At 47.1% G+C, this 19,271-nt stretch overlaps 1 protein-coding gene and 1 pseudogene across 1 annotated transcript in view; one reads left to right on the top strand and one right to left on the bottom strand.

Annotated features, from left to right (window-relative positions):
- Positions 1–19,271, bottom strand: part of LOC126353907 (ecdysone-inducible protein E75) — a 407,934-nt gene that overhangs the window by 265,044 nt on the left and 123,619 nt on the right. The gene's annotated exons all lie outside the window — the stretch shown is intronic.
- LOC126356644 (5S ribosomal RNA) lies at positions 18,777–18,894 on the top strand (annotated as a pseudogene).

Raw genomic sequence — 19,271 nt, 5'->3', positions numbered from 1 at the left:
CAAACGTCTTGCAGGATAGCTTGTCCTGGAAGGAAAGATGGAAGAAGGGATTAAAAATTGAAATACAAGAAAATGGGCTCGAAGGGAACTGGTCGAAGAGAATTTGCACGGAGCGCGCAGTGTACTTCACGAAGACCTCGGTGGTCCAAAGGAATACTTTTCCACTCTGAGAATGCTGGAAAGCTAATTTTCTTTTAGAAAAAGTACGGAAGTAAAGTCTAGGTTAGCAATACTCATCTAAGTTAAGCCATGCTTTGTAAAAGTACCATGCTCATAATCGTACTTGGATCTATTAAAATTCCAACAGCATGAAGCTGCCACGAAACAAACGTAACATTATGTATGAGTAACAACGAAATATTATGCAGCTGGTTTCTTATTCCTAAATCACATTTGGATGTTGCTAGTTTGTGAGGAGAAGAAAAATGTGCGTACGGTATTCACTAGGATTCGCTTTCTGCGGAGTTCGGCCATGTGGTGGAAGTCTTTTTATCTGACGCCACTTCGGTGACTTGCGCGTCGACGATGATGAAATGATGATGACCACACTTAGACAGTCCTGAGCAGAGAAAACCCCTGACCTGGCCGGGAATCGTACCCAGGGCCCTGTGATCGAAAGTCAGCACTGCTAACCACGAGACCACGAGTTGCTGACGGTTTGTGCGAAGATCGTGATACGCTTCGTGTAAGAATCATAATTCGACAGTGGTAGAATCGCTGCCTATCGAAACTGTAGTGTCCCGTTGAGCATCCATAAGATCCGAAACTGTAGTGTATCCGCGATATTACGTTTCACGTTGCTCAGGATCTCGCAACTCTGCGCCCAGGAGCGCCATATTCCACGCAATGCAGCATCTAAATGGCCCTACGCGACTAGCGGGCGAGAGGAAAAAGATATTATTCGCTTCACCGCGCGCGATCATGTGGCAATGTTACCTACGTTGTGTCAGGAAATGTGCTTTTCTGCAGCAAGGGAAGTATGCACACTAACAGTACGATGAAGATGCATCACCATGAGATGACAGCACGGAGACCATTGTTGTGATTTCTGGTGACGCGCCATCTGGGAGAGAGTCACTGACTGCGGTGCACCCAATGATGACACGGGACATAAGACACAGACCATGTTATATTTTCACACGAGCCTTAGCTGTACATGCAGCACTACAGAGGACGTAGTCCTGCGTGCGGGCCCCGAGGAGAAAGAACGTTGTCAGTCCGCATTTGTTATCATCATACTGCCGCAGACCTGGCGTGATAGTACAGGATGCCCTTGGATATACGACGCGAACACCGATGTTGATATAGCTGATAAACTGGACAACAGCTGTTATATTTCTGACGTGTTAAGGTTGGCAGCTGTGCTCTATGTTCGAAACCACCTCGACGTTGTATTTCGAGAAGATAAAACGCAAGACCGCGTGTTGTCCAGATTCAATAGCGGAAGAAAAAAAAATTGTCACAAGTTACCGAGAGACTGGCATGCAACTGCTCACCAGCCACTAAGAATCGTGAAATGTTGTGCAGAGTTGAAGCGTCTTGGAATGATGTCTTCGTATCTGTGACCGAAGTTTGGTTAGACTCGATGCCCAACTGGGTTACGGCCCAATGACAACACTGGACGCATGAGTAACACCACGTTGTCTTATTAGACGAGTCCCAATTCAGCCTTCATCACGATGGACGTATCTGCGTGTGGAGGCTCTCAGAATAAATAACATTGACAAATTCCATCCGTCATTATCACAGCTGCTCAGTATCTAGCGCAATGGCTTGATCACCTCTGGTTCGCTTAGTTAGCAGTAATTTGGGCAGAAGCCGTGGCAATGCTGAGCTATGAAGGTCAGTGGGCGTGCCCCATCTTTCAGGGCTGCGTGATGGACAGAACTATGAATTCCATGCAACTGAGAACCCAAAGCAATCGAAGAGACACATCAGAGAATCTAGATTACGAATGTAGACTACCTGTTAGGGGCATCATTTGCTTCAGGCTCGCAGCTGGCTGTGAAAGTTATCGTTTCTCAGCTACATATCAGGCCACTAGGTATGGAAAAGAGCCATATGCCTTTTTTTAAGAGAGGTTAAAAAATTCTGAGAACTTCAGAATTAAAGAAAACATCAAAGGACTTATCTGTTTTGATCAGGAATGGTTTTCAAAACAGAGTCACTTTTTATGATGTCATAATCATTGTAGAAAAGTAATTCTTAGGCAAATCCAATGCGATGTTATGTCAATTCAGATGTAATATATGCATCATATAATGCCACAGTTACAGAGTGAAATGGATCTGGAAAAGAACGGAAACTTTTGAGAGGACAACTGGTCTCGAGTGTTGCCGACACGAACCGACCCGCAACAATTTCGGATACAGCATTTGAATACTCGACGTCATTTGTCGAGAACACGCCGGAACGGAGATATCCGTACTTTTCGGTTGTCGTAACTCCCGGCACTTATTTGGATGGGAGTCAGTGACTCGAGTACGTCGCGAGCGCGCCGTGGCGCAGCAGCGAACCGTGAGTGGTCGCCTTGACCTCGACCTTGGGAACGGAGGCAGCGACCGCGCGAGCCAGCGACCCGCCTGCGCAGCCGGCAGCGGCGAACCGGCGGCTATGCGCGCCAGCCGCCGGAAATTGGGATGGGCGAGAGTGCTGCGTGCCGCCGTACGCGTCAACACACTCCGTACACGGAGTTCTCTGTAAGCGAGGAAACGTCCACGGGTACGCAGGCAGCGCAAGTGCAACACGGAAAGGGAGCGAGCAATAACAGCACGAAATACCTGCCACTATGCGCCAGGCCACCATTTTCCGAGTATAAAGGTCGTCTCCGACATTTCATACTGCGCTCAATATACACTCCTGGAAATGGAAAAAAGAACACATTGACACCGGTGTGTCAGACCCACCATACTTGCTCCGGACACTGCGAGAGGGCTGTACAAGCAATGATCACACGCACTGCACAGCGGACACACCAGGAACCGCGGTGTTGGCCGTCGAATGGCGCTAGCTGCGCAGCATTTGTGCACCGCCGCCGTCAGTGTCAGCCAGTTTGCCGTGGCATACGGAGCTCTTTAACACTGGTAGCATGCCGCGACAGCGTGAACGTGAACCGTATGTGCAGTTAACGGACTTTGAGCGAGGGCGTATAGTGGGCATGCGGGAGGCCGGGTGGACGTACCGCCGAATTGCTCAACACGTGGGGCGTGAGGTCTCCACAGTACATCGATATTGTCGCCAGTGGTCGGCGGAAGGTGCACGTGCTCGTCGACCTGGGACCGGACCGCAGCGACGCACGGATGCACGCCAAGACCGTAGGATCCTACGCTGTGCCGTAGGGGACCGCACCGCCACTTCCCAGCAAATTAGGGACACTGTTGCTCCTGGGGTATCGACGAGGACCATTCGCAACCGTCTCCATGAAGCTGGGCTACGGTCCCGCACACCGTTAGGCCGTCTTCCGCTCACGCCCCAACATCGTGCAGCCCGCCTCCAGTGGTGTCGCGACAGGCGTGAATGGAGGGACGAATGGAGACGTGTCGTCTTCAGCGATGAGAGTCGCTTCTGCCTTGGTGCCAATGATGGTCGTATGCGTGTTTGGCGCCGTGCAGGTGAGCGCCACAATCAGGACTGCATACGACCGAGGCACACAGGGCCAACACCCGGCATCATGGTGTGGGGAGCGATCTCCTACACTGGCCGTACACCTCTGGTGATCGTCGAGGGGACACTGAATAGTGCACGGTACATCCAAACCGTCATCGAACCCATCGTTCTACCATTCCTAGACCGGCAAGGGAACTTGCTGTTCCAACAGGACAATGCAAGTCCGCATGTATCCCGTGCCACCCAACGTGCTCTAGAAGGTTTAAGTCAACTACCCTGGCCGGCAAGATCTCCGGATTTGTCCCCCTATTGAGCATGTTTGGGACTGGATGAAGCGTCGTCTCACGCGGTCTGCACGTCCATCACGAATGCTGGTCCAACTGAGGCGCCAGGTGGAAATGGCATGGAAAACCGTTCCACAGGACTACATCCAGCATCTCTACGATCGTCTCAATGGGAGAATAGCAGCCTGCATTGCTGCGAAAGGTGGATGTACACTGTACTAGTGCCGACATTGTGCATGCTCTGTTGCCTGTGTCTATGTGCCAGTGGTTCTGTCAGTGTGATCATGTGATGTATCTGACCCCAGGAATGTGTCAATAACGTTTCCCCCTCCTGGGACAATGAATTCACGGTGTTCTTATTTCAATTTCCAGGAGTGTATCAAAACCAATTTTTGAATGACTCAATTATGCCTGCGACTGTCAATTTTTATTTACGTTTTATTGCACAATTTTGATACAATGAAGCGTCAAAGAAACTGGTATAGCAATGTGTATTTGAAAGACATATGTAAACAGGCAAAATATGGCGCTGCGGTCGGCAACGCCTATATAAAACAACAAGTGCCTGGCTCAGTTGGTAGGTCGGGTACTGCTGTTACAACGGCAGGCCATCAAGATTTAAGTGTGTTTTACAGTTGGCGCACGAGCGATGGGACACAGCATCGCCGAGGTAGCGAAGAAGTGGGGATTTGTCCGGTACGACCATTTCGCGAGTGCCGGCCGGAATGGCCGAACGGTTCTAGGCGCTACAGTCTGGAACAGCGCGACTGCTACGGTGGCAGGTTCGAATCATGCCTCGGGCATGGATGTGTATGATGTGCTTAGGTTAGTTAGGTATAAGTAGTTAAAAGTTCTAGGGGACTGATGACCTCAGAAGTTAATTCCCATAGTGCTCAGAGCCATTTGAACCAAGCCGTTTCACGAGTGTACCGTGAACACCAGGAATCCACTACAACATCAAATCTTCGCCATCGCTGCGGCCGGAAAAATATGCTACAAGAATTGGACCAGCGACGACTGAAGACAATCGTTCAACGTGACAGAAGTGCAACCCTTCCGCAAATTGCTGCAGATTTCAGTGCCGAACCATCAAGAAGTGTCAACGTGCGAGCAACTCAACGAAACATTATCGATATGGGCTTTCGAAGCCGAAACCGCACTCGTGTACCGTTGATGACTGTTCGACACACAGCTTTACGCCTCGCCTGGGTCCGCCAACACCGACATTGGACTGTTGATCACTGGAAATATGTTGCCTGGTCGGACGAGTCTCGTTTCCAGTAGCATCAAGAAGGTCGAGTGTACGGGTATGGAGTCAACCTCATGAATCCATGGACGCTGCATGTCAGCATGGGACTGTTTAAGCTGGTGTTGTGGGGGAATGTGCAGTTGGAGTGATATGGGACCCAAGATACGTCTACATACGATTCTGACAGGTGACACGTGCGAAAGCATCCTGTCCGATCGCCTGCATCCATTCGCGTCCATTGTGCACTCCAATGGACGTGGGCAATTCCAGCAGGACAATGCGACACCCCATACGTCCAGAATTGCTACAGAGAGGCTCCAGGAACACTCTTCTGAGGTTAAACACCTTGCTGGCTACCAAATTCCCCAGAAATGAAATTTATTGAACATATCTGGGATACCTTGCAACGTGCTGTTCACAATAGATCTCCACCCCCTCGTACTCTTACGGATTTATGGACAGCCCTCCAGGATTCATGGTGTCAAATCGCTCCAGTACCACTTCAGACATTAGTCAATTCCATGCCATGTCGTGTTGCGGTACTACAATGTGCTAGCGGGAGCCCTGCACGATATTAAGCAGGTGTACCAGTTTCTTTGGCTCTTCAGTTTATTTTGGTCTTGCAAGGAGACCGTACGAACTTCCCTACCGATCTGATTCATACAAACAAGGAGTGTATGGCACGACTAGGACTCAACATATGTAAAAAGGAAAACGCAGCTCTTACTGTTTCGAGGAAATTTTTAAAATTTTAGGCGTGCTTACATACTTTGTATGATCGTTATCACTCCAAGAGTCTGCAGCCAAGCGAGAAGATGCTTGATTTCATGAGGGCAAGGTCTCTGGGTCCAATCTTGCTACTGCTACTGTCTTTTATTCCCATATAATTCTAACAAATGGCTTATTGTAACTATACAATTTATGAATATCTAATTATTCATTTCTTGTCTTTATGGTCTCTGCCCTGAAAAAGGAGGAAAAGATTGTGGTTTTGAGTGATTTAGAAATGAAGGAAGGATACACGAGAATTTTCAGTCTGGTTATCAGAATTTTATTTATGTTACTTTATCTTCATTTGTGACAAGCATAAGGTGTAGCCTATGGAGGACTGCACGAACCAGGATGACACTAATAGTAGACACGTCGAAAATAGTAATTATTGTGACATACGCTACACGTAATGAACGCAGAATTTTTACAAATGTACGTTTCTTTCACTGTTTCTATTGCAAAACAAAGTTGGTTTACATTCATAAACGGTCCTCATTGTAAAGGAAAACAACTTATAAAATTTGACACGAAACAGATCGTGAAGGTATTAAATAATACTTTAGATAATGAGAATCTGTTGTTAGAATTAAGTCGGGATGAAAAAAAAGTACGGGCAGTGAGATGCGATCCAGAGACGTGGCGCTTATGAAACCGAGCGTTTACTCGTTCGGCAGCGGAGTCCCTGAACAATGGCAATCATTTACTAACAAATCCAACAAGATATACATTCCTTTTTTTTTTGAAAAAAAAAGATGAACGTTTCGTGGATATGGTGCAGCGTCATGTTGTAAACAACTACTACTGAGGAAACCAACGTTTCGGTCACGGTTACTGTGGCTTTCTTCTTCCTGTAGTGGCGGCCCAGAAGAAATCCACTGTAGTCGTGGCCGAAACGTTTCTTTCATCGGTGATAGTTATTTACACTATGGCGCAGTACCACAAGCAGGAAACTTCCATGTAAACTGACTCAGGCCGCGGAAACCTACGCAAACACATTGTCTCCTAACTTGTACATGTATCCGATTAAAAGTACACGCCGTTTTTATTAACTTTCAGGTACCACAAATACTAAAACCTCTGCAGTTTCCAAAAGGTTATAACAAGAAAAACTGAAAAAGAGAGTTCCCTGTTTCAAACGTGACATACCTGGTCGACGAATCAGGTGTTCCTAATGCGAACACGCCAGCACAAAGAAACAACGCGTGGCGCAGAATGGGAGACTAGAATGATGATGAGTAGCATTAGGAAACAATGACGGTTTTAGATTGTACATTATTGTTGCGCCTTTTGTGCAAGGCGGAGATACAGATGCGGCGAACGTTTCTTTGTGTGAGAGAATAATTGCCTGAACAGCTCGTCAGCGGAGTCGACGGAACGACCGTGTGCGAGGCGCGTTTACGATCCCTGTATTGTGCGTTCGGTGATGATTTAATGACTGCTGCAAGAACAAAGAAGACAACAGTGAAACAGTCTCCTGTCTGCCTATCTTGCGTGAATGGTGCTACTTCAGCACACGACTAAAGATTACTTTCGTACTTACAAATTACGACTTTAGAAAAATTCAAGAAAGAGGAGGCAGTCTCGGTTGCAGAATGGTGATTGCGGGAGTTTCTGTACACTTGCCTGTCTGATGATGATCTTATGAGAGTGAAAGGCGTCCTAAATTAAATAAACAAGAAAGAATTTTGCAATCGAGATGCCAATTCTTTCTTTAATTTCTCAAGAGATTGCTGAATCATCAGCCGAAAGATGGAGTGGTGTGCTTTCTACTTTAGAGAAAGATATATATAATTAAAAACGGACGATAACGCTGAACTGTATGAATTGTGTATTATGAAGTATTTGTTCTGCTTATAAAACAGGAAAAAGCCAAACGTGTCCAACAGCAGGGGACATAACGCATGTAGCCTACATTATCGAACCGAACACACACACACACACACACACACACACACACACACACACACACACACACACGCACGCACGCACACACACACATAAAGAGAAAGAGAGAGATAGAGAGGGAGGGGGATACGTAAAATAATGCGCTAACTAATTTTCTCATGTGTATCGCGTGGCGTGAGTAGAAGGCATTTTACACAAAGAGAGAGGTGCCTTGAACTCTTTTTATCTACCTTACGGATGTTAAATGGTTTTTTCCACGGTACATGGAAACTTGGTCAGTGCTCGTCAAGAATGGTCGTAGACATTTCCTCGCATGCTGGAACATAGGACAGCAACGCCTAGAGAATTTTGAAACACACTTAGAACCCTGTATAGAAAAAATACTGCACAGGTAAGACACTCTTACGAAGACTAGAATTGGTGTTGTGGGTGAGGGTGGGGTGACATGCAAAGGTAAGTGTAATAGTGTAAAGCCGGAGAAATTTTTACCATAATTTACGTACACATACATTATCATCTAGAAAAAAATGCTGAGGCGTACGACGTATCTAGTACTCCAATGGGGTTGGGAAAGAGGTTACACAAAAGAAAAGTTCCATAATGGAGTCAGGTCCATAGACTTGGGGGCGATAGACTAATTTGTAAGAGTCTCTATGACATTCCCGTAATATTTTTGGTGAATAGGACACTGTAAAGCTCTCTGGGTATCTTTACGGACTAGATCTCTCCAGAACCTTTTAGAAAAAACAGAATCACTTTCCCGTGTCTATGTTCTGAGAAATTATGGCGTGATCATGGTACACCATCAAACGCACTACTCCCATAGTAAGGGACTGTTGTAGTTCAAACGTTGCGACTTGGAATAGCGGATGATGCAGAGACTACATTGTGATGCTGTTTTTCATTTTACGCTTGGAAAAAATGGTTTCAGTTTATCGTGAAATGTACCGGTACTGAACAAAAGCAGAACGTTGAGATTGCGCAAGGTTGCAGGCCAACGGAACATCGGAAGACCAGTTGCTCCAGGTGATACCACAATGGTGCAACGCTGTCAACCTGCTCGATTTTCATCCAGAGTTGCGAAAGTTATTGCTGCACTTGGCGAACGGCCATCGTACAAGTACGTAAGTAAAATGGAAATTTCTGCAAGGGAAAAGGGGTGAAGTAATGCTTACATAAAAATGACACTCCAATTTTTAAAGCGGAAAAGAAATAGTACAATAGAAAAACATAAAATTTCGATATCAGTTATTTTGGAAGAGATCATGAGAATCTTATATCTACATATATACTTCGCAAATCACAGTACAGTGCGTGGTGGAGGGTCTATCGTTCCACTGTCATCGGTTTTCCTTTCTGTTCTATGTGGACGTCCTGAAAAGTAATGCCTCCGAATTTTTTATGTAACAACTCTTAAAGCTTTTTACATAAAACAAACATTATTAGCATTCTAAATCCTCATTCTTCATGTCTACACATTTGCAGCCCTCTTATGCCGCTAGAGGGCTCAGAATTGTAACGATGTCCGTGCGTGTACCCATCTGCACGCGTCCTATTCTCTCTTGCCTTGTTCTCATGGCCCCTGCGCAAGGTACAAGATGGTGGGAGCATTATAATCTCACAGTACTCATTGAATACAGGCTCTCTAAGTTTACCTAAAACGGTAACAATTACCTTCTCATTCTTCCAGTGATTAACAGTTAAGATTCCCGATTTATTTTTCTTACGCTTTCCTGATGGAGATATCTTTCTTGAACAGTTCTAGAAGCGTGTTCCTGAATTCGTTCGATGCCTGTTGCCGTTGTAACACGACGTAACATGACGGTATAACACAACAGCACAAGCGTAAGTATAACAGCGATACTCGGGGGAATATAAATGGGGGAATATATGGAAGCACCTTTCGCCATGTTCTGTACAGTGGCTTGAGGCTATTACACTACCCTATCAAAAGTATCCTGACGCCCCCATGTGTGCGGTTTTAACCACTGCATGTCACGAGCGGCGACACTGACAATATAAGAGAAGGCGGGGACTGCTAAATTGTCAGCAGAGAAGCGGTAAAAGCAGAATGAATCGGTTAGGAAAACTCAGTGACTTCGAACGAGGATTAGCTGTTGGAGCTCACGTGAGATTCAGATGCATCTGAGACAGTACAGCTCTTATTAGGTTGGCAAGGTTGGCTACTGTTGGTAGGATAATGAAGTGTAAACACGAAAGAAAAAGCCACTGCTAAACCGATAACAGATAGGCCTCATTTACTGATGGAAAAGGACCGTCCAGCATTGCGGAGGGGGATGTAAAAATATCGCATGAAATCAGCAGAACGTTAGGGTTCATTGGTAGAGCACCTCCTCATAAAGCACACATTTCAAAACTATTCATTTCTCTAGTCAGTTTAAAGAGGCGCTTGGCTTCACTGGACAGTGTACGACTGGAAACGAGGGATCTGGAGTGACGCATCAAGTTATATGCTGTGGGAATCCGTTGGAAGAGTTTGGGTGTAATGGTACGGGGGTGTTTTCTGTGGTTAGGATGTGGTCTCCTTATTGTGCTTAAGAAAACGCCAAATGTGGAAGGATATGAACACATTTTACAGCATCGAGTACTGCGTTCATAGAGGATCATTTCGGAAACTTTGACTGTATCAGCATGACATTGAACCCTGCCATAAAGCAGTCTCAGTGAGTCAACGGTTTGTGGACAAGAGCGCTCCTGGAATGGTCTGGCCTACCCAGAAACCCAACCTCAACTCGTTGGAATGAATTAGAACGTCGACTTCGCTCCGGACCCCAGCGTCCAACATCACTACCTTCTCGAGCAGAGATGAAGCCGTCATAAAGGTGAAGGGTGGCCACACTGCGTATGAATGTCTACTATGTCCGGATACTTTTGATCACATAATGTTAATGTCAATGAAGAAACTCCAGAATTGACCGCACTAGCCTTTTGTACGCAATTTATTTTACCGATGCCTTGAACTTTCCCAGAATCCTTACAACAATTGGAAGACCTCTATTCATCTTTACTGACACTGATTTGACGCGTTCACTTCTTACAACGACCCCTAAATATTTAAAGATGTGATATTCTCAAAATGTTAATCAGTAAATCTCGCAGTCAGACACAATCGGGATTCTGAGAGGCATAATAGTAATCATCGCCGACGAGGGACAGGAAAGTCCTATTGGAGAACGTCCGAAGAAAGACGTGCAGAACCTTCTTAAAAACAACATTTTTCTGTATGTTACCTCGTTCATCTGTAAGTATCCATGTTGACCCCGCATGTCTTCGATACTGTCCTGGCATCTACCTACATTTATCCAGGTAAAAGGCGGGATGTTTTGATGTTAATTTCAATCTTGCTCTCTTCCAGTAACTCTACCACGTCGTCTCGTTCCATGACATTGGCAGCTGGGGGTTCCAGCAGTACAAGATGTACCAAGTTGGATATCGCGTAAGGTGGTCCGCAGCGTAAGAAAACTAACTTACCTGAAATCCCCGGGCACCTCCCGGTACCGTATCCTCTGAGACAGAGCCTGTAGCGAGCAGCAATGGGGACCGGCCTCCCTCTGACTTACCTGAAACAAAAGAGAAAAGTGGTAAGAACGTCATTTCGGCAAAGCGTTTGTTTTTACACTACTGGCCATTAAAATTGCTACACCACGAAGATGACGCGCTATAGACGCGAAATTTAACCGAGAGGAAGAAGATGCTGTGATATGCAAATGATTAGCTTCTCAGAGCATTCACACAAGGTTGGCGCCGGTGGCGACACCTACAACGTGCTGACATGAGGAAAGTTTCCAACCGATTTCTCATACACAAACAGTAATTGATCGGCTTTGCCTGGTGAAACCTTGCTGTGATGCCTCGTGTAAGGAGGAGAAATGCGTACCACCATGTTTCCGACTTTGATAAAGGTCGGATTGTAGCCTATCGCGATTGCGGTTTATCGTGTCGCGACATTGTTGCTCGCGTTGGTCGAGATCCAAGGCATCTTATCCGCATGGCTGTAACGGATCGTGCAGCCACGTACCGATCCCTGAGTCAACAGATGGGGACGTTTGCAAAACAACAACCATCTGCACGAACAGTTCGACGACGTTTGCAGCAGCATGGACTATCAGCTCGTAGTCCATGGCTGTGGTTACCCTTGACGCTGCATCACAGACAGGAGCGCCTGCGATGGTGTTCTCAACGACGAACCTGGGTGCACCAATGGTAAAACGTCAGATTCTGTTTACAGCATCATGATGGTCGCATCCATGTTTGGCGACATTGCGGTGAACGCACATTGGAAGCTTGTATTCGTCATCGCAATACTCTCGTATCATCCGGGGTGATGGTATGGGGTGCCATTGGTTACACATCTCGGTCACCTCTTGTTCGCGTTGACGGCACTTTGAACAGTGAACGTTACATTTCAGATATGTTAGGACCCATGGCTCTACCCTTCATTCGATCCCCGCGAAACCCTACATTTCAGTAGGATAATGTACGGCCGCATGTTGCAGGTCCTGTACGGGCCCTTCTGGGTACAGAAAATGTTCACCTGCTGCCCTGGCCAGCACATTCTCCATATCTCTCACCAATTGAAAACGTCTGGTTAATGGTGGTCGAGCAAGTGGCTCGTCACAATACGCCAGTCACTACTCTTGATGAACTGTGGTATCGTGTTGAAGCTGCATGGGCAGCTGTACCAGTACATGCCATCCAAGCTCTGACTCAATTCCCAGGCATATCAAGGCCGTTGTTACGGCCAGAGGTGGTTGTTCTGGGCACTGATTTCTGAGGATCTATGCACCCAAATTTCGTGAAAATGTAACCACATGTCAGTTCTAGTATAATACATTTGTCCAATGAATACCCGTCCATAATCTGCATTTCTCTTTCTTGTAGCAATTTTAATGGCCAGTAGTGTAGTTACATGTCCGTGTAGAAAAATGTAGGGTTGAAAATTATAAATGCCGGACTAATAGAAGAACACTCATAATAATTGTTCTGGTGCCTCCGTTGATTTCCACGTAAAGCTATGATGTACACAGGGGAAGAAGTTCTACCGTGCTTGGATGATGGAATTAAAAGAAATAAGACTGTACAAAAATAAAGAGTTACATTCCTGTGCTTCTTCTCCTTATTAAGCTTACGGTACTGACCTGAACACGTAAGTAAGGAAATCTCTATGTCTGTAAAACGCGAACGTAGCTCACTGGTAGATAAACACCGTGTGACTGGTGTCGAGATGGGCCGTTCCGATAGTGTGGCGCGGCCTCTGCTGGTGCAGTGTCGCCTCAGAGAGTCGGAGATTCAGGTTTTGACTTCGTCGTCGTGTAAAATATCATTTTACCGCGTACTCCGGAGTAAGAGCCAAGCCGGTCGCTAGGAGAGTGCGTGTAACGGCATTAGCGACTCCTTCTGGCTGCCCGGACGGACTTAGGGGCAGCGGCAGAGACCGCACGTGTTGACGACATCGATCGGCGACCCCCCCATCAGGGCGGGCAGCACTTTCCCTTCCCTCTCGTCTCTCGCTCTAACACACACTCCGGACACCTCTCGCTGACCACGCCGCTGCACGCCAGTCCGCCTACCAAGTCCTAGCTCTCTCTTTGCCATCCTGACGAAACTTATGGCTGCTGTTACTAAGGAAGCAAGCAGGGCACCACATCCTAAAAAATCTGGAGCTTCCGTCGATAAAGAACCAGCTAAAGGGGAACTTTTCCTCCCAGTCGTAAAAGCAGTAACTCTTCCCTTCCGCTGGGCCCAAATGACAGACGCCATTGACCCAGAGAAAAAGGTGCTTGAGTATTTTTACGTTCATCTCTCGCCACAGCAGGAGCATACAAACTCGCTTGCATACGCGGTCAAGTGTACGTAGGAGCAACTACAACAAGCATTAACTCCTCCCGTGAAGAGCACAAAAGCAATTATCATCTGGGGAACACGGATAAATCAACAGCAACAAAACGTGCTCTGGCACCAGGGAATCACCTCTTTCGCTTCTCCGATGCTACGATTTTATTAAGGTCCCATTATTAACCTGCTGGTGAGTACAGAGCAACGATAAAAATTCAGAAAGCACAAAAAGATCTTCGACAGAAAAGAAGGACGGAAACTAGACAAGTTGTGGGCTTTGAAAGCAAACGGCACCAACTCTTCTGCAGTGCAACCTCCTTAACAAGCGACAGCCAGACCCCACAGCGTATGACTGCGGTCGGGTGATGTCTCGGTCCAATAGCCGCTCGTGTACTTGTTAAAGTTCTGCTTCCTGAGGTTGTTAGATTTCGAAAAGAACTCAACGAAGTATTTATGTCCTTTGAAGACGTCTCCAGCGTTGGAAGACGAAACGATAAACATAAAGTTGCCACAGAACACGCCAATGTTCGCACAAATAAATCTAAAATCACGAAGAAAATGTAGTTGTTTCCCGTCGGCTAAAGATAGAATATGAGTCCTGTTATTAGGTCTACAAGTTCGATTCCTCCGTTTTGCGGTAGATGGCAATAGCGGCAGGTAGTGGTGTAAGTGGTAGTTCGTAAATGTCATACAATACGCTTAGGCACTTCTAAACGCTATCAAAACATTAGCAATTTGTGAATACATCATAAAGTTATTCTCTGCTGAACATGTCAACTCATGAGCACATTTATAGTCATTTGCGGGAAGCTTTAATTTTCTGCTTTAACATGAAATAATCTGCAGCTAAGGCTCATAAAATGTTGTGCAAGGCTTATGGTTAGACACCTGTTAGTGAAAGAACGTGTAGAGAATGGTTTCAACTCTTGAGGGATAGTGATTTGAACGCCGAAGACCGGCATGGCGGTGGAAGAGAGAAGATGTTCGAAGTTACTAAAACCAACGGAAACAATCACAGGAGATAGTTATCGAAAGCAACCGATGCGTTTAAGCTAAGCACTGAAAGACAAACGGCCACAGTGCAGCGACAAGATAAGGCCGGCCAGAATGACCGAGCGGTTCTAGGCGCTACAGTCTGGAACTGCGTGACCGCTACGGTGGCAAGTTCGAATCATGCCTTGGGCATGGATGTGTGTGATGTCCTTAGCTTTAAATAGTTCTAAGTTCTAGGGAACTGATGATCTCAGAAGTTAAGTCCCATAGTGCTCCGAGCCATTTGATAAGAAAAGGTGACTTTTCAGCATGACAATGCTCGACCCCCATGTCGCAAAACTCGTCAAAACATACTTGGAAACGGTGAAATGGGAAATGCTACCCGACCCGCCGTATTCGTCTCACATTGATCCGTCTGATTACCACCTTTGTCTATCGACGGCACGTGGCCTGGTTTACCAGCGCCTTCGGTCATATGTACACATCCACTGGAGCGTTTCTGTTCGGTTTACTACGTACTTTCACCTGCGTTAGTTTACGTTGTTGTGGTTCGTACTGTGTATCTCGCCCGTCAACTCACGCTGCCTGTTGTGCACGACTTAATGGACTAGAATTGAGCGGCATCCACCTACACGCGGTGGGGCGGCGGCCTACGAAGGTCGAGCCGTGTGGCGGTGCGTAGTGCGTACGCAGAGCAGTGCGTGCACCTGCGCGGGGCGGGGCGGGGCGGGGCGGCGGCAGTGAAAGCGGCGGTCAGGGCCGCCGGCCGGGTGCGCACGTGCCGGCGCGATCGATGGCTCGACCCTGCAGCGGGGGCCGTGCCCTTCACACTGTCAACACGCCAGCACGTGGCGCGCCGGGACGCCTCCCACCGCCCGCAACATCGCCATTTTGCACCGTCATCTCCAACTGGCCTACAGGCTAGGACAAGATCCGTCCCATCCAGCTACCAGACATCCACCCGCACTTCTGTCGGATGGGGGAGAGAGACTGGCCATTAAAATTGCTACACCAAGAAAAAATGCAGATGCTAAACGGCTATTCATTGGATAAATATATTATTCTAGAACTGACGCATGATTACATTTTCACGCAATTTGGGTGCATAGATCCTGAGAAATCAGTACCCGGAACAACCACCTCTGGCCGTAATAACGGCCTTGATACGCCTGGGCATTGAGTCAAACAGAGCTTGGATGGCGTGTACACGTACAGCTGTCCATGCAGCTTCAACACGATAACACAGTTCATCAAGTGTAGTGACTCTACTGAAGGGTAGAGCACAAGAGGTGACCGAGACGTGTAACCAATGGCACCCCATATCATCACGCCGGATGATACGCCAGTATGGCGATGACGAATACACGCTTCCAATGTGCGTTCACCGCGATGTCGCCAAACACGGATGCGACCATCATGATGCTGTACACAGAACTTGGATTCATACGAGAAAATGAAGCTTTGACATTCGTGCACCTAGGTTCGTCGTTGAGTACACCATCGCAGACGCTCCTGTCTGTGATGCAGCTTCATGGGTAAACGCATCGATGGTCTCCGAGTTAATAGTCCATGCTGCTGCAATCGTCGTCGAACTGTTCGTGCAGATGGTTGTGGTCTTGCAGACGTGCCCGTCTGTTGACTCAGGGATCGTTACGTGGTTGCACGATCCGTTACAGCCATGCGGATAAGATGCCTGTCATCTAGACTGTTAGTGATACGAGGCCGCTGGGATACAGCACGGCGTTCCGTATTACCCACCGATTCCATATTGTGCTAACAGTCATTGGATCTCGACCAACGCGAGCAGCAATGTCGCGATACGATAAACCGCAATCGCGATTGGCTAAAATCCGACCTTTATCGAAGTCGGAAACGTGGTGGTACGCATTCCTCCTCCTTACACGAGGCATCACAACAACGTTTCACCAGGCAATGCCGGTCAACTGCTGTTTGTGTGTGAGTAATCGGTTGGAATGTTTCGTTATGTCAGCACGTTGTAGGTGTCGGCACCGGCGCCAACCTTGTGTGAATTCTCTGAAAAGATAATCATTTGTATATCACAGCATTTTCTTCCTGTAGGTTAAATTTCGCGTCTGTAGCACGTCACCTTCGTGGTGTAGCAATGTTAATGGCCAGTAGTGTATCTTTCCTAGGCCACTCACGTGTGCAGTTTTCGCTTGCAAGGGTAGGTTTTATTTTTGTTTGGCCTCGGAAAAGGGTGGACTGCTCTTTCCCTAGTCCTCCTAAATGGGTGGTGGTCGGAGTCGACTAGGCTGATTTTAAGGGCGAGCATTTACACTGAGCCGGCCACTGTGGCCGAACGGTTCTAGGTGCTTCAGTCCAGAATCGCGCTACTGCTATGGTCGCAGGAATCCTGCCTCGGGCATGGATGTGTTTGATGTCCTTAGTTTAGTTAGATTTAAGTAGTTCTAAGTCTAGGGGACTGATGATCTCAGATGTTAAGTCCCATAGTGCTCAGAGCCATTTGAACAATTTAAACTGAAGGAAAAAGATCGCAACACCAAGAAGGAGTTGCCGACATAAACGAAACTTGGTAAGCGTTTTTCAACCTCTGGAAGATGATGTCTATTCAAATGCATATCAGTTACCTGCTGTTCCGGTGTCAGTCCCAGTTCTTTGAATACCTGATGAAAATAGTGTAATACATAAGAAACTATCAGCCTCGATTGCCGTAATGAAACCAACCTTTACCTACGTTTCAGCCCAAATAATTGAGCCTTCTACAGAAGATATACCTGAATCTACAATTTGTCTAAGAGGGCATGGTCTAGAAATAAACGTAAAACTGCCCTCTTAGACAAATTATAGATTCAGGTATATGTTCTGAAGAAGGCTCAATTATTTGAGCTGAAACCTAGGTAAAGGTTGGTTTCATTACCACAATCGAGGCTGACAGTTTCTTATATATTAGATTATCACGATTGCTGACTGGGCTGCAATGTTGAAGGTACAGAAATAGTGTAAGATTTCCCTGAAATCCATACAGGATTGGGAGACGATTGGAAGCGTTTTTGAACGCCATTGGCTTTCCTACTTTTTTTTATTGGTTATGGTAAAGTGTTCTTTGGTGGTTCCAAATTTGTGTCTAAGCCCTGTATACCCTATGCGAGTAGCCACAACTCAATCAATAATTTACGAGACACACATCTGGGAACTTACCAGCGACGTTGATGACCACGAGTTTGGTTACTGATGTATTACAACAAATCAGTATAACAACTAGAGAGAGAGGAGGGAGAGAGACAGAGAGAGAGAGAGAGAGAGAGAGAGAGAGAGAGAGAGAGAGAGAGAGAGAGAGAGGGAGAGGGAGAGGGAGAGAGAGAGACAGAGAGAGAGACAGAGAGAGAGGGAGACAGAGAGAGAGAGACAAAGAGAGAGAGAGAGAGAGAGAGAGAGAGAGAGAGAGAGGAGGGTGGAAGGGAGCGTGGGAGGCTGAAGGGCGGGAGGTGGATTACGACAGTGTTATTTCTTTAATAAAATAATTGCCTTTTTACTTCGGTAGTACGACATCGAACGCCGAACATAGGGAGAAAGATTCACAACTTCAGTATCTTCAGAGCGCATAAGTGAGGCAATGAAAAACGGCATCACATGATAGGTTTGCTGTAACAGGGAGAAAAAAAATGTGCGTCGGTGAGAGATTGTGCCAGGCGCCCCTGGATCTGGAATCTGGGGCAGGGCTGGCGGAAGTCGCAAACTCGAGAACGCCTGCCTGGCGGAGGCGGTGGGAGCGGCGGGGGCGGCAGTGCAGTCTGCAGGCAGAGGCGTAGGAGGAGGGGCGGACTTCTGAAACTGGGGCTGACGCTCGACAAGCTCAGCGAAGGCGAGGCAGCAAGCTGTGAGTGCTCCAACACGTCATGTCTCTTTTAGCGACTGTAGTCTATGTTATAAAGTCCGGTGCGCCTCCGTAGCTGAACGGTCAGCACTGCTGACGGCCACGCGGAGGAACTGCAAGGCGTTTTTCTTTGGTCGGAGTACTGCAACGAGCTGTACTCAGCTTCGTGATGGCAATTGAGCAGCTAATGCGGGTGGACATACGTGAAAGCCACCAAAACGAAGAAAAAATTTTTATTGACTCTTCATTTACTACAGGCAACGGCATTGCCGCAGTGGATACACCGGTTCCCGTGAGATCACCGAGGTTAAGCACTGTCAGGCGTGGTCGGCACTTGGATGGGTGACCACCCAGGACGCCATGCGCTGTTGCCAGTTTTCGGGGTGCTCTCAGCCTCGTGATACCAATTGAGGAGCTACTCGACCGAATAGTGGATACTTCGCTCAAAAATACCATCATAACGGCCGGGAGAGCGGTGTGCTGACTCCACAGCCCTCCTATACGCATCGCTGGTTGAGGTTTCAAAAGCGCCAGTTTCACCGCCGCGTCTGTGTGTTTATGTTGACTTCCTATAAACTCTACTCTAGGGTACAAAGCAGTACCATTTCCTCTTTTGTTTTAATCGAAAACACCTTTCGTATGGAGTATACAGTAACTGCTGCAGCCCCGTTACCCGAGTACCCAGTGATTCGTACCTCCATCTGTTTCGATGTGCATGAGATGTGCTCATCCCTCGCCCTGAGAGAGTCCA

The sequence above is a fragment of the Schistocerca gregaria genome, chromosome 3, assembly GCF_023897955.1.
Source record: "Schistocerca gregaria isolate iqSchGreg1 chromosome 3, iqSchGreg1.2, whole genome shotgun sequence".
NCBI classification, from domain to species: domain Eukaryota; kingdom Metazoa; phylum Arthropoda; class Insecta; order Orthoptera; family Acrididae; genus Schistocerca; species Schistocerca gregaria.
The sequence above is the reverse complement of the archived record's forward strand: the minus strand, read 5'-3'. Positions and strand labels throughout refer to the sequence as shown.